General features: G+C 40.9%; 1 protein-coding gene across 3 annotated transcripts in view; it reads right to left on the bottom strand.

Moving 5' to 3' along the window:
* The window catches only part of LOC133420128 (FHF complex subunit HOOK-interacting protein 1A-like), a 49,518-nt gene extending 46,809 nt beyond the window's left edge, over positions 1–2,709 (bottom strand). For all 3 annotated transcript variants that reach the window (XR_009770580.1, XM_061709713.1, XM_061709714.1), the window contains exon 1: positions 2,522–2,709. The gene's annotated coding sequence lies outside the window, so the exon portion shown is untranslated. The remainder of the gene's footprint in view (positions 1–2,521) is intronic.
* Positions 2,710–22,154: the final 19,445 nt, after the last annotated feature.

The raw sequence follows: 22,154 nt of genomic DNA, 5'->3' as shown, positions 1-22,154 counted from the left end.
ATCGCCCAGCCCTAGGGATGACATGAAGTAATGATCTGGCCGGCGGGAATCTAACCGGGGACCTGCTGCTTCAGGTCCCACAACTACCCGCCGCTACTGGAAGGAAGATGCATGTGGCAGTTTCTCACCTGCAACCCGGTTTGAGAGGATCTGTAACATGAAACAAGCCCACCCCACTCACTGGAAAGGTGTGGGGATTAAAAGGGGTAATTTTTGTAGAGCAAATGTTCAGATTTTGGCTCCTGTTTGTTGTTGTTTTAATCTCTGTGAGCTGGTCAAGTTGAAAATCTATTTTTACAGAGATGGACAGTTTTTTCGCACATATGTTCAATATATGAAATAAATTGCAGTCGCATTTGAATGCAAAAGATGTGTCTGTGTCTGTGTTGTACGTACAAAAGGGGGGCTTGGCAAAAAAAGTTTGGGAACCACTGGGCTAGACATTTAGTTCTTTCCCAGACACCCAGCCCTGGTGCATCAATAGGCTTGACCACAGTTGACAAAGTTCTTGCCACAGACCCACTTAAAAAGGGGCTAATTTCATCTTTCTATGGCATATTACTGGATCTTAGGAGTTCCCCCACAGATAAACTCAAAGCAGCATGGGAGAAGGACTTAGGCCGTTTTACACATAGCCGGGTATTTACAAAAACGGATATTTCCCCCTCTACGTTTTGAAAAATTCCATCGTTTACACAAGATCGTTTTCAAAATCTCTTCGTTTACACGGATCCGCATAAATACGCTGTTAACGTCATGCCAGCCAATCAGAATCCTGGAAAAAACATCAACAAATGACACGAGTAACTTCCACTCAAGGCTGATTTATGGTTCCACGTTACACCAACGCAGAGCCTACGGCGTAGGGTACGCGGCGACGTGGCGACGCACACCGTACGACGCGCATCGCCGCGTACCCTACACCGTAGGCTCTGCGTCGATTTAACGCGGGACCATAAATCAGACTTTACTTCCAAGACGGAACGAGAGTCTTTGGTTTGGAGTGACAGAGAAGTGGAGTTACTTTTAAGTGTGACTTTAGAATATAAAACAGGTAAAATACAAGAAAATATTGACGGTGGCCAAACTAATTGTAAACACAGGTCGCACACATGACGCTGGTTTCTGTTGCATAATGTGACGTTCTGAAGCCTAAATCTCCGTTTTCCTCTGTTTACAAGCAAACGTGAAAACTGAGTTTTTGAAAATCTTCACTTTGGCCGGAGTTTTCAGAATTGATCGTTTTTAGTGACTTTGAGCTTCGTTTTCGTGTAAACGAACGGCAAAAACGCATGAAAACGCCTCTGTTTTTGCTCCGTGTAAACAGGGCCTTAGGGCTCCCCTTATCGGAGGATACCTGGGAGTCCATACTTAAACTGGTTAATACAACCTCCCTGTGCGCACGTCACTGCTTAATTCAGTTTAAAGTGGTACACAGGGCTCATATTTCCAAAGCAAAGTTATCCTCCATGTACCCAGATATTAGTCCATACTGTGTAAGATGTAAAGTAGCAGAAGCCTCTCTCATCCACATGTACTGGTCCTGCCCATGTCTAAACAAGTACTGGATGGAAGTATTTCATACTCTCTCTCTGGTGCTTAAAATCAGATCAGAACCAAACCCACTGACTGCCCTGTTTGGGTCCCTTCTTCTCTTCCTTCCGTCCTTCCTCTTTTTTTTCCTTCCTTCCTTCCTTCCTTCCTTCCTTCCTTCCTTCCTTCCTTCCTTCCTTCCTTCCTTCCTTCCTTCCTTCCTTCCTTCCTTCCTTCCTTCCTTCCTTCCTTCCTTCCTTCCTTCCTTCCTTCCTACTGCTTTCTCCTTCCTTCTTCCCTTCCTCTATCCTTCCTTCTGTCCTTCCATCCATCCATCCTCCCTTCCTTCCTTCCTTCTTTCCTCCTGCTCTCTCCTTCCTATATATGTATATATATTTTTTTTCATGTAGTTATTTTGTTTAGTTTTTTTCAAATCTTGCACTATAGTGGGACCTTGTGTTAAAAGTTTAGACAAAATAAGCTTTAACTTCAGTCTACAGCTTTTGGTCCCTGCTTGATATAAATGCAAAAAAGGTTAGTATTGATTACTGATTTATACAACGAGACCAAATAAACATATAAAATCAAATCAAATCAAATCAAATCGCGGAGTTTTTGATGCATTATTCTCCCTTTGAGCAGCTGATAAAGTGAATTATTAAACCTGTTAGATTCAAGTATGAAGGTTAGTAAAATAAATAAGAAATGATCAAACAGGAACAAAATAAATGAAAAACGGGAGAAAATCATGAATATAAGCAGCAGCACTTGCGATAAAACACCTGCAATTTAGTTGTGTATGAACAATCACAATAAACCATCTTGAACCTGGATTAAAACTCGTTTAAAATGACTGCAAAGATATATAAATAAAAGAAAAAGAAACGTGGAAATAAATGACAATACTTTAACATAATAAATAAGAGGATTCAGCATAAAACGAGCTGTTTTATCTTCTACATGTTGGTTATTCAGTTCCAGCTCTTACCTCTCTCGCTTTAATCCTGGCTCTTTTTCCCACAAATAACTCAATAAAATCGGGCGCAGATCTTTTTAAAGTCCAGACAGAAGTTTAAATCCCGGGGTTTTGTTGTTTTATTCGCGCTTTCCTGGGCCGTTATAAAGATTATAAAGAGTTGCGTCGTTTCTGAAGGTTTTAGTGGCTCAGCTGTCAATCATGGAGACGCAGGCAGAGGCCCCGCCCCCTGAGCCGCTAAGCCCCCGAGCTGCTGCGAAACGTCACCGTCGCCGCCATGTTGGATGTGGCAAGACTGCGCTGTAAACTAATACAAGTTAATGGACTTATTTTCATAAAGCGCCTTTCTACAAAGAAATGTACGTTTTACGTCTCATTTATTCATTCACACATGCACTTTTTCCTCTTTTTATTTATTTTTTCCTCTTTTTTTCCTATTTTTTCCTTATTTTTTCTGCTTTTTTCTCTTTTTTTCCTCTTCTTTTTTTTATTTTTTTCCTGTTTTTTCCCCTCTTTTTAAATTTTTTTTCCTAATTCTTTTCGAATTTTTTCCTCTTTTTTCTCTTTTTTTCATCTTTTTTTCCTCTTTTTCCCTTATTTTCATAAAGCGCCTTTCTACAAAGAAATGTACGTTTTACGTGTCATTTATTCATTCACACACGCATCATTTTTCAGACAATAAAATAACATTTGAGCCATTTTTCAGACAATAAAAGAACTGAAAAAATCTGGAAAATGGTTCAAATATGTTATTTTTCTTACTTGAAAAATGTAAAATATGTTTATGTAAAATATGCTTTGTATATATTATATTTGGTGCTAAACTGTTTCCCAAGTATATTAGTGCGTGTGTGAATGAATAAATGAGACGTAAAACGTACATTTCTTTGTAGAAAGATGCTTTATGAAAATAAGGAAAAAAGAGGGAAAAAAAGAAAAAAAGAGGGGAAAAAGATAAAAAAGAGGGAAAAATAGGAAGAAAATAGAAAAAAAGAGGGAAAAAAGATGAAAAAAGATTAAAAAAAAAGAAAAGAGGAAAAAAATGAAAGAAAGAGGAACAAAGAGGAAAAAAGATGAAAAAAAGAGAAAAAAGAAAAAAAGTAGAAAAAAGAGGGGAAAAGGAGGAAAAAAAGAGGGAAAAAAGAGGAAAAAATAGGAAAAAAATTGAAAAAAGAGGGGAAAAAAGATGAAAAAAGAGAAAAAAGAAAAGAGGAAAAAAATGAAAGAAAGAGGAACAAAGAGGAAAAAAGATGAAAAAAGAGAAAAAAAAGCAGAAAAAAGAGGGTAAAAAAGGAGGTGTGTGAATGAATAAATAAGGTAAAACGTATATTTCTCTGTAGAAAGGCGCTTTATGAAAATAAGTCAATTTACTTGTATTAGTTTACAGTCTTGCCACATCCAATATGGCGGCGACGTTGACGTATCGCAGCAGATCCATGGGAGGAGGAGATGGATAAGCCCCGCCCCTTAGTCGCTAAGCCCCGCCCCCCGGAAGCTCCACAGGGAGATTAGTTTATTAAACCCCAAACACACAAACACTAACCTGCTGTTTCCCGGATTTAGCTCTTAATTAGACTCATTACTGCAAACAAACAGTTCAATGTTACACACATTTCAGCCTTTTATTACTTTTTTATTACCAATAGAAACCTGGTAAAGAATTAAAACTTCATTAATATCTTAAAACTTCATCAGTTAATATGAAACATTGTGAAATAAGCAGTTATTACGTCTATGTTTGCTATTATCACTGATAGAAGAGTAATATTTAAACGTGATGGAAAAGGATCTGTTTTATTATTTCTGCTATAAAAATCACAGTTTAATTGGTATTCACTTTTTGTGGTGTAAAAGATGAAATTGTTATGAAAGAAATATCAACTTAAATGAAATTAATCTTCACAACCATTTCTTTTTTTTAATATTTTTTTATTAACATTATTTCTCATTACAGCATGTTTGTGCATTAAGTAATACAAGTTTGTGCAAAGAATACCTGTTTTATAATTTAAGAAAAAGCAAAAACAAAAGAAAACAAATGAATCAACAAAATAGGAAATAAAAAATAAAGAAATTGCATGTACATATGAGAACACATGGCTGCATATGCATCTAAGAAAAAAGAAAGAAGGAAAAAGACAAATAATAAAATAATTCTGAACACAATAAGGAAACACATCTAACATGTAGACGGATAACAATGTGGTCAAATAATTAAAATCATTAAAAATAACAGGTCACAAACATGTCAGATTCAAGGAGGATTATTCACACAAAAACCTTTACAACAATTTCAAACATAAATGTTTCTAAATCGTGATGTATTTCTCCAAATTCAGACGTGCAACTGGTATATTTAGATATTATTTTCCTATTTCCGCTGCAAGTAAACTTATATTTGATCTGCTTTGGACAGTAAAACATATTTAATCAAAATGAGCCAGGAATTACTTGTTATTTGCATTAATGTAAAGATTTAAACAACCATAAAACTCCTCTCACTCTTCTCTGGTCAGGGGCGCCCTCTAGTGGTGACATTTTGAAACTACAGCACCATTTATAACCTTTTACTGGTGAATAATAAACATTTATAACCTTTTACTGGAGAATAATTAATATTTATAACCTTTTACTGGAGAATAATAAACATTTATAACCTTTTAATGGAGAATAATTAATATTTATAACCTTTTACTGGAGAATAATAAACATTTATAACCTTTTACTGGATAATAATAAACATTTATAACCTTTTACTGGACAATAATAAACATTTATAACCTTTTACTGGAGAATAATTCATATTTATAACCTTTTACTGGAGAATAATAAACATTTATAACCTTTTACTGGAGAAATAATAAACATTTATAACCTTTTACTGGAGAATAATTAATATTTATAACCTTTTACTGGAGAATAATAAACATTTATAACCTTTTACTGGAGAATAATAAACATTTATAACCTTTTACTGGAGAATAATAAACATTTATCACCTTTTACTGGAGAATAATTAATATTTATAACCTTTTACTGGAGAATAATAAACATTTATCACCTTTTACTGGAGAATAATAAACATTTATAACCTTTTACTGGAGAATAATAAACATTTATCACCTTTTACTGGAGAATAATAAACATTTATAACCTTTTACTGGAGAATAATAAACATGTATAACCTTTTACTGGAGAATAATAAACATTTATCACCTTTTACTGGTGAATAATAAACTTTTAATAAACTTTTACTTTTACAGAAAGAAAGAAAGAAAGAGAGGGAGGGAGGGAGAGAGAGAGAGAGAGAGAAAGAGAGAAGAGAGAAAGAAAGAGGGAGGGAGGGAGAGAGAGAGAGAAAGAGAGAAAGAGAGAAAGAAAGAGGGACGGAGGGAGGGAGGGAGAGAGAGAGAGAGATTTTTTTTTTTTTTTTTTTTTTTTAATTTTCAAAAACCTTTTATTACATTCTTGCCACATAATACATGATCACTTTGTGCAGAGTACAATCACATTAACAATACAATAAAAAATAAATAGATAAAATCGAGGGTCAAGTCATGCTTTATCCTCCAAGAAATGTGCAAACTGCAATTCATCATTAGCAACCATACACAACACACTATTATAACACCAAATTTCTTCAAACGCTTCAATATTCATCATGGCATTATAAAAATGAAAATCAATCAACATGCGAGACCTCACAAGTATTGAAAAGACCATTACTATGTCGTCACTAGAAGTTTGCTCAATTTTGTTTCTACGACTAACATATATTGCCATTTTTGCTTGACCTAGGAGAAAGTTTATCAGCTGACATTTGAAACGATGTTTCCGCACATATTTAAACCCCAAAATAAAAGTCTCCATTGAAAATGTTTCATTAAAATGATCAAAGAGTGACTGTAGAACCACAAATAATGGTTGTAACCTTACACACTGCATGAAGGAATGAAACACAGTCTCTCTTACAAAACAAAATGGACACTCTTGATCTACAACAGGATTCAACACTGAAACAAAGGCATTAACTGCAATTGCTCCGTGCAGAATCCTCCATTGTAAATCCCCACATCTTTTGGCTAAGGGTGACTTGTATAGTGCTCTCCACTGGGGTCGAACATTTTCCCCCATTTTTAAAACAGTACACCAGGGTGTTTCCACCCTCTTGTCCAGAGACTTTTTGTTAAAGGACTTCACACACAGTTTATATAAACACTTGCCAGCAGCTGGCTTCTGACCCAAAAGAGACAATTGTTCAAAATGCAAGTACGGACCAGTACAACCTGTCAAATTTGGAGACAATGACAGATTGGGAAAAGGATCATTACAGTCTGAACTGCACAGCCCTCTAAAATAGTCCGCCAACATCTGTAATTGTTCTCTTGTAAGGGAGGCCCGCCATTTCTTAAGTAACTGAGCTACTATTCGAACAGATCTCATCCCCAGTTGACTGGCAACTTGTTCAGCGTTAACAAGATCTGGTCCTGCTAACTTGAGTAAACTCTCTAAAGTAATGACTCCAGACCTAAGAAGGCTATGTGTGACTGCGGGAAGAGACTTTTCAAGAGACATATCTAAAACGGAACCAAAGATTAGGGGCTCCTTTAAAAGCCAATGCAGAGACACTGTGCTTCCTGTGCGTTGCACTGTAAGAAGGGACCAAACTTTAAACAAATTGCGATAAAACACAGGGAGTTTGTTGACGTCCAATCTCCTTGGATCCATCCAAAACAAAGTTCTGTCCAGCCCCAGTCCATCAAAAGTCTGTAAAATGGCACATGCCACAGATTTCCAGCCGGAATCCAGAAGTCCCATAAGAAGACGCTGGACAAACTGCAACCGAAAGGCAGCTGTCCTACTTTGTAGGTGCACAAGTCCATGTCCACCTTCCTCTTTAGGTAGATATAGGATGCTCTGTGGAACCCAGTGAAGCTTATCCCAGAAGAAATCCACTAGGATCGACTGGATCTTTGACAGCAACTTTGCTGGAGGGTCCACACAAGACAACTGATGCCAAAGGGCAGATGCCACCAAATTATTGATGATAAGAACACGCCCCTTGTAGGATATCTTCTTTAAAAGGAATTTCCATTTATCAAGGCGGCCCTTAACTTTCTCCACCACCCCATCAAAGTTCTTTTGAAAGTTTCATTCCCTAAAAAAACACCAATATATTTAAAACCACTCCTAGCCCAATGTAAGCCAGCCGGAAGGCTTGGCTCCCCATTTAACCAAGTCTCGACCAGCATAGTTAAACTTTTTGACCAGTTTACTCTTGCTGAGGAAACCACATTAAAATCATCAACAATCTTTAACATAATATTTATGTCCCTTTGATCATTTACAAGTACTGCAACGTCATCTGCATATGCTGACAGTTTAAAAACACTTTCACTCGCTGGAATTCTCACCCCCACCAGTTCTTTCCTCAGCTTCACCAAGAGGGGTTCAATTGCCAAAGTGTATAACATACCTGATAAGGCACAACCTTGTCTGACCCCTCTGTGAACTTTAAAAGGAGCACACAAGTCACCATTAACCTTTAAAATACTCTCGATATCACAGTACATAACTCTAATCATACCAATAAACTCAGGGCAAAAACCAAAGGCTGCCAGAGCACTCCACAAATAATTGTGCTCAACACGATCGAATGCTTTTTGTTGATCAATGGATACTAAGCCAAATTCCAAATTAAACAGCTTACCAACATCAAAAAAGTCCCTGATCAATGAAATGTTGTTTTGAATTAACCTACCTGGCACACAGTAGGACTGGCCAGGATGCACAACCTGCTCCACAACTTTACTCAATCTATTAGCTAACGCCTTAGAGAGCAATTTATATTCAGTACAGAGGATTGACACAGGTCTCCATGATTTTATGTCATTCAAGTCCCCTTTTTTGGGGAGCAAAGTGAGTACTGCCCTTCGGCAGCTCAGTGGCAAACGCCCCCTGGCAAGACTGTCACTGAGAACAGTCAACACATCGTTGCCCACTTCGGACCAAAAGGACTTATAAAAATCCACGGGTAGACCATCCAACCCCGGTGCCTTTCCACCCTCCATACTCTGGAGGGCTCTCTGCAGCTCCTCTAGGGTCAAAGCCCTTCCAAGGAATGCATTCTCGTCTTCGGCCACCTGGGGTAGATCTTCAAAGAATGACTGGCCATCCTTCAGCTGAATATCTGAGTTCTCACTCTTATATAGCTCTTCGTAAAACCCGACTGCTCTCTGACGTATTTCAGCCAGATTGGTCAACAGTGAGCCATCCTCAGAGAGCAGAGAGTGAATGAACCTCTTCTGCCCATTCCTCTGTTCCAAATTAAAAAAGAATTTAGAAGGGGCGTCCATCAACTCCACGCCCTGGAAGCGGGACCTGACCAGTGCTCCCTGTGCCTTTATACCTAGCAAGTCAGCCAATGATTTCTGCTTCACTTTAACACTTGCCGTATAAGTCTGATTACCAGTTTGTTCAGCTAAACGCTGGAGTTCAATTATTTCTTTTTCAAGTTCTACCATTGAGCGAGTTATGTCCCTTGTGACACTGAAAGTATATTCCTGACACAGTTGTCTTATTTGTGACTTGCCAAAATCCCACCACTGTTGCAAAGAGCTAAATGATGGTTTTGTGTTCTTGAAATCCTGCCAAAATAGTCTAAAAACCTTTCTGAAATGGCCATCGGATAACAAATTATTATTAAAATGCCAATAAGAGCTTTTAGATTTTACAGAGCTTAACGAAAGAGAACAAAAAACCAAACTGTGGTCTGAAAAACCTACTGGGATGATCGCACATTTCCTAAACAAACTAAGTTGATGCTTAAAACCATAAAATCTGTCCAGTCTAGCCAAAGTCAAACGGTTATTGTAGGAGTGAACCCAGGTGTATTGCTTCTGTGAACTGTGAAAGTTCCTCCAGACATCAACAAGCTCATTTGCAATCATCAGTTCTTTGAGTCTTCTGCGTGAGGGCATGTGTGGCTCTACATGATTTCTGTCCACTGCATTTTCAGTGCAATTAAAATCACCTCCCAAGAGTAAAAAATCGTCAGACTCACAATTGCCTAGAGCATCATTTAATATATTCAAAAAAAGCATTCTATCCACTGGCGTGGTGGGTGCATAAGCACAAAAAAACACAAAGAAATTGTTTTCAAATTGGGCTCTGATTTTTAGAAGTCTGCCCTTGACTAATTCCTCAGTCTGGTAGGAAATAGGAGTAAAGGTCCTAGAGAACAGAATAGCAACACCACCACTATTGGATGTGTTGTGACTTAAAATAGACAGGCCATCAAACTCACTTGCCCAGTCAGCAGCAATTGAGTCGTCAGTGTGAGTTTCTTGAGCAAGAAGCACATCAAACCTATTCTTCTTAATCGTTTCAAATAACAAGGCCCTCTTACTTCCTTCCCTGGCCCCATTTAAATTTAAGGAAGCAATTCTGATTTCTCCCATCATAAGAAGAAAAAAATATAAGAGTTGCGTGCACACCATCATCATAATTCATGTGAAAGATAAACTAGACATCAGACATCACTATTCAACAAGACATTAATTTTGGTCATTATCTTTTTGAGACGGTAGCACTCTGGATTTGTAAAGCAGCCCTCACTCAAAAAAGATTTAGTTTTCGTGAGGAACTGCTCCACATCAGGGAAGTAGTCGTCAATCTGAACATTTCTCATATGTTTTGTTTTTTTCAAGAAGGATCTTATGTCTTCCACACTATAATCGCAACTAGAAAAACCACTCTGACGTAAGCTGCAGTTAACACTACAGTCAGAAAAATCACTCTCATATTCATTATCTGTGCCGCTAAGGTCAGCCAAAACATCGTTCTTTTTAGTCCTTTTAGGTCTCTTTCTTTTGGGGGGCATCTTAAAAACAGTGTCCTCTGTATCCATGAGGGAGTCATCCAGAGACGCAAGAACTTGGTCAAAATTGGCCTCAGAGACGCTGCTCTGCGAGTTCTGTATGGATTGACTCTCAGATTCTGCATCTACTGCATCATCTAAGGGAGAACTTTGTTCTGCATGTAGGCCTACTGGCTTATCAGTCGGGTTTACCCCGATAACCTCTTCCCGCAAAAGGGACGCATTATCTGCCCCTACCGACTCGGCTGAGGCAGACGAAGTCCCACTGGATACAGCGGGTGCCGCAACAGCAGACGCACCCATCTCGGTAGCCTGCTCAACCACCACAGCTCCATTAGGCGTTGTCCTATTAGTGTTTCCGTGATTTTTTTTCACATCACTAGAATTCTCTTTCTCTTTAGGACACGCACGAACAAGGTGTCCTGTTTGCCCACAACCAAAGCACTTCATAACACCTGTTGAAGCATAGATGGCATAACTAAAGTTATCCACCTTCACGTTTAGACTTAGGTCCAAATCATCCTTGTTGTCTTTCAAAACCATGAATACGGAGCGCCTGAATGACACTACGTGACTCAGTAAAGGGGATTTGCTTCCAATTGGAATCTTTTTAATTGCGGAAACCAGTTTACCATGCCTTGAAAGGATTTCAACTAAAACCTCATCTTTGATAAAAGGAGGAACATTAGATAAAGTCACTTTCTTTGATGGGGTTGATAGAGGAAGGACAGTATGAAAAATGCCATCAACCACCAAACCCCTTTCAACCAGCTCATTAGCCATATCAACAGTGCACAAAAACATCACAATAGCATTGTTCATGCGGGCCGCTGACAAAATATTGCCATGCCCTACAACTTCTCCTGCTGCCAAACTGCAAACCTCTACACTGGCATTCGATGCTATTTTAACAGCATGACGCCGCGTGAGCAAAACTCTCCATACCTGAGCGGCTGCGACCACGCCCGGGAAGCAGACATCCAGGTAAAGCAAGACAAAAAGACAAACAACAAACTCCACGCCAGTATTGCTAACCCAAAAAGAACCAAAGCTTAACACTATAAAGAAATGTAAAAAGATAAAAATAAAGAGATAGAAAAGATAGCAAAAAGATAGAAAACAACTGTCCCTGGCACAGCTGCCAACAGTCACACTCACTCAAACGCTCAGCCCCGCCCGCTCACTCCGACATGCTCACAGAGAGAGAGAGAGAGAGAGAGAGAGAGAGAGAGAGAGAGAGAGAGAGAGAGAGAGAAAGAAAGAAAGAAAGAAAGAAAGAAAGAAAGAAAGAAAGAAAGAAAGAAAGAAAGAAAGAAAGAAAGAAGAAAGAAAGAAAGAAAGAAAGAAAGAAAGAAAGAAAGAAAGAAAGAAAGAAAGAAAGAAAGAAAGAAAGAAAGAAAGGAGGGAGGGAGGGAGGGAGGCAGGATGGAAGGAAGGAAGGAAGGAAGGAAGGAAGGAAGGAAGGAAGGAAGGAAGGAAGGAAGGAAGGAAGGAAGGAAGGAAGGAATTATTAGGACCAGGGAGGAGAAAAATACAAATAATATTTTAGAGGAGGAAGATTTTTTTTCATTATGCACTTCAAGAAAAAAGTCAAAATGTCGAGAAAAAAGGCAAATTTTCAACTTTATTCTTGGAATTGTGTTTCAACATTCTGGACATTTCCACTTTTTTCTCGAACTGCAAAATAAAACAAATCTTCCCCTCTCAAATATTTGTTTCTCCTGCCTGGCCCTGATTCCCTTCCGTATTTATTGATCCCTCAGGGGGGAATTCGCTTTGAGCAGCAGCAGTTCACACAACACACACATGCAGAGAACAAAAGTCACAAATATATCATTAAAAAATATAAACGTTACATACAAGAGAAGAAAATAGTGCAGTATAAGATAAAGAAACAGGTGGGAGGTAGAAAGGTGTTGCACATCTTGTTGTTATTGTACCAGTATGTTTGCTACTGTGATCAGCAGTGATCAGCAGTAAAGGCTCATAGAGCATCTGCAGTTGAGTCACCTCCCATGATGCTCTGGGGCCTCCCATGATGCCCCGGGGCAATGACGCGAGTATTAATATAATATGTATTAATATAATATATTAATTAATGTATATTATTACATGTATAGTATTACATATATTATTAATGTATTAATATAATATAATTACATAATATATATTAATATAAACATCCGTGGAATGCACGGACACGGCTGTGAAGTCAGCCGTGACGTCACGCCCAGAAAGAGACTTTTCTTTGACTTTTCTGGCCGTTATAAAAAATTTTTGACGGATATAAAGTCCATGACTTAAAAATATAGAATACAAAGATTAGTAATAGCCGGTGATTACAGATGGAGGTGTCCTGTGAACAGTTTTAGAGGCTTCTCTTTTACTATTGCGGTCTATGGGAAAAAAGCTTTCTGGGCCGCATGGGATTTTTGGTTGCAGTACCGCGGCTGGACACTGGGGGAAATCGGCGCGCCTTCTGAGTGCGAGACCCGGGGGCTGATCCTAACCCTTACAGAGCGAGAGGGACCTGGCTGCAGGCAAGATGGCCGACAAGGGCGCCGCCATACTTCCATCCATACCGGAAGTCCATACCGGAAGTTGGTCACTTTGTTAATATATTTTTTTTTAATTTTTTTTTTTTTAAATTAACATTTGCAAACAGTGCAATGATAACAAAAATTCACATTATGCAATTTCACGTTGAATTATAACATATAAAGAGTATTACTCAAATAAAAAAACTAAACAAAAATGCACAACACATTATAACCAACCAGGGGGGAGGAAATTATAACAGAAAGCCAAAACATTTACATACATTTATGGTTTTGATTGCTTTTGAATTAGTAGAAAACTTAATAGAGTCCAGATACTGTTTTAATTCACAATGAAAAGTATAAAAAAAAGGGTTTTTTGCGTAAGAATTTGGATTTGTGGATGTGGAATTTTGCGAGGATAATCAACAAATTAATAATAAATGTTTCTTTTGGCTTTGTTCTAATTGTTACATGATCAAAAACACCAAACAACACATCATTCCAAAATAAATTAAAATCAATATCAATTCTTTCCAACACAAAATTACACATATCACTCCAAAAAGTTTGAACAATGAGACACAGCCAGAATACGTGTGTCATTGTTTCAGAATTTGAAGAACAAAAAGTACAGTTTGAATCGATATTTCTTTTGAATCTTTTTACAATGTGATCATTTGTAGGATAGAATTAATGAATTAACTTAAATGAAATTTCTTTAACTTTGTTTGTCACCAGGTATTGGTTGGGTGAGAGCCAGACCTTCTTCCAGTTAATATTTTTTATATATTTATTCCAATATGGGATGTATATTATTCAAATATAACATGAATATATATATATATATATATATATATATATATATATATATATATATATATATATATATATATATATATATATATATATATATATATATATATATATATATATAATATAAATGTACTTACTAATAATGATGTCTTTTTAACTTATTTCTATACATATATAACAAAATAAAAAACATGTATGTATATATATATAGCCTGCAGAGGTAGTTTACCATAGACTAGTTTACAAGCAGCGATTCGAAAATGATAAAACACACACATTATATATATATATATATATATATATATATATATATATATATATATATATATATATATATATATATATATATATATATATATATATATATATATGTGACGGGTCACAGCTGTGTGTGAAAAGATGCAGCTCCACACTACTGTCGCTTCCACATAGGACAGATGCCGACCAGGTAGACTATAGGTGTTTTTATTCCTCAGCTCTGCAACACACACGTAACAACAGTGGTATGAAGACAGAGGATCTGCATGGGTCTCGGGATACTGTCACAGTGGAATCCTCACTGGTCTGTGCAATTCCATAAACAAAAATATAGTCTACATTTTAATGTTGCAAAATAAAATTATAATGGTGTGATCGTATAGTGGTATAATACAATAATTATATGATAAACTCAACTGCAGATAACAAGATTGCACAATAAAGCATAAAAAACAGATAAAAATAAGAAATACATTTATATTACCTGCAACACACACGTAACAACAGTGGTATGAAGACAGAGGATCTGCATGGGTCTCGGGATACTGTCTGAATAACATGAAACACGTGCAAAACCAATTAAGCTAGGTTAACATAAAAAAATCGTTTCTCTGATCTTCAAACACACAATTCCAGCAACAAATAAACACAGTCTTTGCTAAAAACAGTTAACCTAGATCCTTGTAAGAATATTGCAGGGCAGAAATCGAAACATTAACTTCTGAAACAAAATAAAATTAATTAACATCCCGGACCATGCAAGAGCACAACTTACCACAGTGAAATCCTCACTGGTCTGTGCGAACCCTCGCCAACCACTGCGCCAGTAGATGGCAGTGTTGCACTAATTTTGCACAATTTAATCAGTATTATTCTACTCCGTTACATACACCCCCCCTTAAATTATGCTAAATAGGGGCAACATACACAGAGAGGAAAAATAAGAAAGAAAAAAATAAATAAATAAAATTTGTGGATTCCGAGCAGTGATGTACAAAAATAAAATGTCAATATCAGAAATTCTTCCTAAAGAAGTGTGTAAGGATGGGGCGGTACCAAAACCCATACTTATCACAGACAACCAGAGATGCCTTTTACATCTCACACACTCGTACATGTCTTCGCTCTATGGAGGGTCACATACCTCCAGTCCATAAACAAAATCAAACCAATAAACAAAGGAAAATAAAGTGACAACTTGTCACAAAATAGCAGTAGATGCTCTACACACAATTCAACATAGGCACATTAGTCGCAACGAAGGCACACACAGACCCCATCCTAAAATCAGCACTCTTCATGAATCTCTGACCTGACATCTCACAAATAAGCCTATTTGGATGCCTGATGGTTCTCCCATACCTTGTGAAACCTGAAGGGGGTTGTGCGGCCTGTGGATATGTGCAGACTACCTCCTCTAGCTCAACCTCAACTGGAGCGGGAGAGTCACTTAAGGCTACAGGTACATCTACAGGTAAGGGTTCTGTGTCATGAACTGGGTCTGATGAGATAGTCGGTGCATGAGTTATGTGATCATGCTCAAAATTGTCAGCAACAATGCCTGGCAGCTCCTCTGGCTGGTCCCCCTCCCTGGCAACCAAAAGCGAGGTTTCGCTGGGGTCAGTCCTTCCAGAAAAACTCTCACACTCCGTCTGTGTCTGGACAGGTGACTGCATGAGCCAGTTCATGGTGCGTGATCGAGCATCCTCCCGATTATCCACATCAGAGCTGCGGACACCACCAGATTGCACGGCAGACAGTGACTCTCCAGAGACCGCACTTTGGCCATCCGGCTCAGGGAATGTCAGGAAGTCAACCGGGAGCAGCATGTTCCTATGTACAACCTTCTCCTTTCCTGTCATACCATCCCGAATCCTGTACACGTTAAGTCCGGGTCTCACAGACACTACATCAAAAGGGGTTGAGTCCCACCGGTCGGCGACCTTCCTCTTGCCTTTCTCACCGCGATTGGCAAGCAGCACCCTGTCCCCCAGAGTCAACGGTGACCCCTTGACCCGGCGATTATAGAGTTTGGCATGACGTTCTTGTTCACCAAAGGCATGCTGCTGCGCAATCTGTGCCGCTTCAGAGAGACCTCTCCTTAGGTGGTGTACAAACTCATGATGGCTGACAATGTTAGAATTTCCCAGGACATGATGGAACATTATGTCAATGGGCAGGCGTGGGATCCTCCCAAACATCAGGTAGAACGGGGCAAAGCCCGTGGTTTCGTGTACTGTGCAATTATAGCAGAAGGTCAACATCTGGAGCATCTGCGGCCACTTGGATTTGCACTTTGGGGGGAGAGTTCTTATCATGCCTCCAAGAGTCCTGTTGAATCTCTCAGTGATCCCATTGCCCATGGGGTGATAGGGTGTTGTGTGGGACTTGTGAACACCTGCCATCTCAAAGAGATCTTTGATGAGCTTACTCTCAAAGTTAGCCCCCTGATCCGAGTGAATCCGTTTGGGGAATCCATATATGCAAAAGAACTTGTCCCACAAACAGCGAGCAACCTGCTTCGCGGACTGATTCCTACATGGAAAGGCGAGAGCCAACTTTGAGAAATGGTCAGTCACAACAAGGACGTCAGTTGTTTTCTTGTCACCTGACTCCGCTGTCCAAAAATCAATGCAAACTAGCTCCATGGGAGCTGAAGTGCGGATGTTCTCAAGGGGAGCACGGGCATCTGGCTCAGGAGTCTTCCCTAGGATGCACCTCTGACAGTGTTTCACATGCCTCACAATATCCTTCCCCATGCCTGTCCAGAAAAATCGGTCGCTAGCCAGGGAGAGCGTTCTCGATCGGCCCTGGTGACCAGCTGCATCATGTACACCTTGCAGGACTTGTTGTTTCAGAGACTCTGGTACAACAAATTGAAAGACCTTCCTGTTCACGTGACGATCCCTCTTTACTCTGTAGAGAATTCCGTCACGCACTTTTAACTTCCCCCAGTGCTTCAATAGTCTGAGTACACAGCTTGACTCAGTCACTCTTTCTTTCCTGTTTGGTCGCTGATGTCGCTGGATGTAGAAAAGGGCCCTGCTCACTGTAGCGTCCTGCTGCTGTAGGCTGTGCAATTGACTGGATGGTATGATGACAGATGGGTCTTCCTCAGGCAGTTGTAATGATGATGGGCTCGCACCAGAGAGAAGAGAGACACCACCAGTGCGATGGGCGTCCAAGATGGCCAACACTTCCTCTTTATCAATGGCACCGCCAGAGAGGTGAACGAGATCCTGTTCTGGACTAAGGTCCCTATCAGTTCGGTCCTCAGTGGTCTGAATGCCATGGCAATTGGTGGTCAGTCGGAAGGCATCCTGTATTGTTCCAGTGACAACCCCATTGACTCTTTCCAATAAAGACAGGTAAGGCTCCTTCACCAAACGATGGCTTATGCAAGACCGGACAAAAGGTTCACGGCTCAGTGCATCGGCAATGGTGTTCTTGGTCCCTGGGACATACTTCAAATTGAAGTCATATGCTGCGAGTTTCGCCACCCATCTCTGTTCGCAGGCGTCCAACCTGGGCTTAGTCAAGATATAGGTCAAGGGGTTGTTATCCGTCCAAGCAGTAAAATGCCGCCCTTTTAACCAGTGAGAGAACTTGTCACATATAGCCCACTTCAAGGCAAGAAATTCCAACCTGTGAGCTGGGTAATTTAACTGGGCTTGTGACAGCGTTTTACTGGCAAAGGCGACTGGTCTCGCGACTTTCTCACCAGGCTGGAGCTGAGAAAGAACGGCTCCAATCCCATCAAATGAAGCGTCCACAGCGAGAATGAACGCCAGCCCGAAGTCAGGATGGGCTAATGTCACACTGTGCGACAGACCATCCTTCAAGGCGTCAAAGGCGTCCTGACACTCAGACGTCCAGTCGTCGGCCGATAGCTTCACACGAGTGGGGCACTTTTTCTCGCGCCTCCTCCTTTGCAGGGCTTTCTTTTCGCTCTTCTGTTCTGAGATGAGTTTGAAAAGAGGTCTGGCTTTCGCGGAACAGCCTTCGATGAAATGCTGATAGTACATCACCATCCCTAAGAATGAGCGAATCTTCTTCGGGGAAGGAGTGATGCCATCGCTGTCCATCAGATCAGAAACTTGAACCTGGCTAATGGCTTCAACCTTTCCAGGGTCTGTTTGCACCCCTGACTCGGAGATAACATGGCCAAGGAACTTGACAGTTCTTCGCAGAAAGTGACATTTCTTTGGCGCAAGCTTGAGGTTGTGGTTCTGTAAGCGAGAAAACACCATCTCCAGGCGCTCAAGTGCTATCTGCTCCGTCGGACCAAAAACCATGAGATCATCCAAGTAGCACAAGAGGCTGGTGAAATTCTCATCACCAAAAATGGAGAGCATCATCCACATGAATGTAGCCGGACTGTTGGATAGACCCTGGGGCATCCGATTGTACTCATGCAAGCCAAATGGGGAAGAAAACGCAGTGTACTTTCTGTGGTCCTCATGCAGAGGCACATTGTAAAAGCCAGAAGTGAGGTCCATGGTGGAAAAGAAGACATTTCCCCCCAGTGCAGCAAGAGCATCAGCCTGGTGAGGCAGTGGGTGTGCATCCTTCACGGTCCTCGCATTGAGCCACCTAAAATCCGTGCAGATGCGCAGATCTCCATTTTTCTTCCACACGAGGACCAGAGGTGATGCGTACTCACTAGTGGATTTACGAATGATGCCTTTTTCTTCCATGTCATTCAGGACTGTTCGTAGCTGTTCATAGTGGTTAGGCGGCACCCTGCGATAAGGCAGACGGAATGGCCTCTCATCCACCAGATGTATCTTGTGCACAAAATCCGATGCCTCTCCACAGTCCATCTTGTCCCGCGAAAAGATTGATTTGTGTCTCTCAATGATCTGGAGAAGCCTGTCTCTCCACAGGTCAGAAACAGCACACTCGTCCAGGTCCAGATCTCGTAGACCAAGCTCATCCAAAGCCTTTCTGACATCCTCTTTGGACCTTGGCGTTGCAGCATCAGTCGCGGTCTGAGAGTTAACTTGGATGCGGTCAGGTTGAGGCAAATCTTCAGCAGTAATGCAGGGAAACACATCTGCCAGCTTGGTATTTCTCTTCAGCGCTATGGGCTCACTGGTGAGGTTGATGATTTTCATAGGCAGACATCGATCCCCCCACATTGGTGTAAGAATCCTACCAACCAAGATTTTTCTGGATCTGCATCTTGCTTGAGTTGGTTCAACTATCACCGTACTGCCGACTGACATGGGAGCTGAAGCGGGAAGCTTGCCCCATACAAGATGTTCACTTTGTGGCTGTAGTGTCACACATCGTTGTAACTTAAGTGTTCCAACCTTGTCAGGAACCGTGTCACCCCTCCACCTCTCTGTGTTGGAAAGAAGAGAGAAGAAGTGGTGACAGTCTTCATCAGTGACACTGCTAGGCTCTGACATGAGTCGCCAGTAGCCCACAGTTTTCCTCAACCGTTTGAGAATCTCCTTAATGGCGTTGCTGCCCAGGATCATGTCGTCCGTCTGGCCAGGCACCACAAACATCGGGACAACCATCCTGCAATCGTACACCTTTACTTCAACATCATACACAGCAGAGGGCATGACCTGATGACCCCCACACCCAATAATGACAACATCAGTAGCAGAGTAACGCTTCATATCAGGATTATGCTGCAGGAGGCGTTTTACAGCTGGTTCACTCAATGTGCATCCTGTCGAGCCACTGTCGATCATCGCCTTTAGAATAACATCAGCTACAGTGACAGCGGTGTAGAATAAACTGTCTGACTTCTGAATCCTGTGTGCGTTCTGAAATATAACAGTCTTGCTTGAGAGTGTTCCGGAACTAACTGACTCCAGGAGTGACACATAATCATCCGTATCATTTGTGGGAGGGCAACCAATAGGATCCGCACCATCCTCCCCTGGATGCAGACCCATCAGTTTCCCGACTGTGCAGACGTAGTGGGCGTCGCCTGAACAGGGCAGCTGCATCTGGAGTGATCAGGAGAGAAGCATTGAAAGCAGAGTCTCTTATCACGGCAATGAGTGAGCGCAGAGTGGGCAGAGTCACCACAGACAGCACATGGCAGGTTACCCAGACCGTCAATCCTGGGAGGCCTCGGCCTAGATTGTCTGGTGGAATAAGCTCGAGCTGGAGCAGATCTCTCCAGCAAAACTTTCTCCAGCATGGTCATGACACGCTCAAGAGCAGCTAAGTCTGGCGCCTTGACTGTGTGAGAGTCTCGAGAATCAGGTGGAGGTGCTGCAGTGTGAAGCATTTCGACTTTGTTCACATACACATTTTCACTCGGCTTCCTACTCACAGCACCGGCATTAGCAGCCCTCGAACCCATCTCCGTGTGGTACTCATCCAGAATGTCCTGGACCTCCACTGCAGTCCACTTGTCAATTGTCTTTGACCTGAATGTCATGGCCAGCTCCTTGGAGGGACAATTCTTTATAAACATACGTGTCACTTCCAGGCCAGGGCAGTGCAATTCCCTGCCCTGCTCTCTGAGCCGATCAGCAGCAACATCTGAAGCGTGGTTGAGCCTCAGCCAATAATCATACGCGTCCTCATCACCCTTTGGTAGTGTGGTGTAGAAGTCTGCTAGAGGGAGAGGGGAACAAGGGACAGCTGCAAAATGTTTACGAAGCAGAACGTAAATGGCGTCTGGGTTCTGAGTTACATTAATGCCACTGTTCCTCATCCCAAACCTCACAACATCTTTAGCTCGACCTCCAAGATGAATGAGTATTTCCTCCGCCTGCTGTTCTGTCCTGACATTCATCCTCCTTATGTAATCTTTCATCTTGTCCTCCCACTCATGAACATCCACGGTGTCTCTGTCATCCCCTCTGAAGGTTGGAGGCTCCCTGACCTTCCTGTGAGACACTACTTGGACTTGTGACGTGTCCAGGCTGCGTGCAGACATGTTATGGGGAGCATCATGTACAACTGGAGTGTCCTGCGCGGGCACACTATGTGTCAGGCTAAGGCGAGCAATTATGCTATCTGCCAACTGCTGGCCAACTTGTTTTATGATGTCACTCATCTGACTAACTACATCAGGAGAAGGTGGAGTAGGATTTTGTGTGGGTGTAACAGTGACCTGTGTGTTCAGTGTAGGCCCAGTGCGGTGGCTCTGAGAAGGATCCCGCCCCTCACCGACTGAAGAAGCTGCTGCTGGAATCTTCCCACCTCCCACCGAATGCACACCACCTCCCTGAACAGGACTGGCAAACTGCAACATCATAGGGGCCCCTCTACCCCTACCAATACTCCCAGTAAGAGGCGTACTAGTATCCCCTCTTATGTAGCTCATTATGAAATGACACTCAACAAAACTTAAGTACAGTCAAAATAGAAAGAAACAAAAATACATCAATAACAAAATGAAACCGGTAGAAGGTAAAACCACTCAATTAAGTGCAGTAATAATGCCTTATACCGATACACAGTCCACCTGAATACAGCATGAAACCTGGAAGCCGTTCAGTAAGATGGTCCCCGGCAGGATGAAGAGCCGACTCCAAAATCGACAGGTCACGGCACCAATGTGACGGGTCACAGCTGTGTGTGAAAAGATGCAGCTCCACACTACTGTCGCTTCCACATAGGACAGATGCCGACCAGGTAGACTATAGGTGTTTTTATTCCTCAGCTCTGCAACACACACGTAACAACAGTGGTATGAAGACAGAGGATCTGCATGGGTCTCGGGATACTGTCACAGTGAAATCCTCACTGGTCTGTGCAATTCCATAAACAAAAATATAGTCTACATTTTAATGTTGCAAAATAAAATTATAATGGTGTGATCGTATAGTGGTATAATACAATAATTATATGATAAACTCAACTGCAGATAACAAGATTGCACAATAAAGCATAAAAAACAGATAAAAATAAGAAATACATTTATATTACCTGCAACACACACGTAACAACAGTGGTATGAAGACAGAGGATCTGCATGGGTCTCGGGATACTGTCTGAATAACATGAAACACGTGCAAAACCAATTAAGCTAGGTTAACATAAAAAAATCGTTTCTCTGATCTTCAAACACACAATTCCAGCAACAAATAAACACAGTCTTTGCTAAAAACAGTTAACCTAGATCCTTGTAAGAATATTGCAGGGCAGAAATCGAAACATTAACTTCTGAAACAAA

The sequence above is a fragment of the Cololabis saira genome, chromosome 20 (genome assembly GCF_033807715.1).
Source record: "Cololabis saira isolate AMF1-May2022 chromosome 20, fColSai1.1, whole genome shotgun sequence".
NCBI classification, from domain to species: Eukaryota; Metazoa; Chordata; class Actinopteri; order Beloniformes; family Belonidae; genus Cololabis; species Cololabis saira.
The sequence above is the reverse complement of the archived record's forward strand: the minus strand, read 5'-3'. Positions and strand labels throughout refer to the sequence as shown.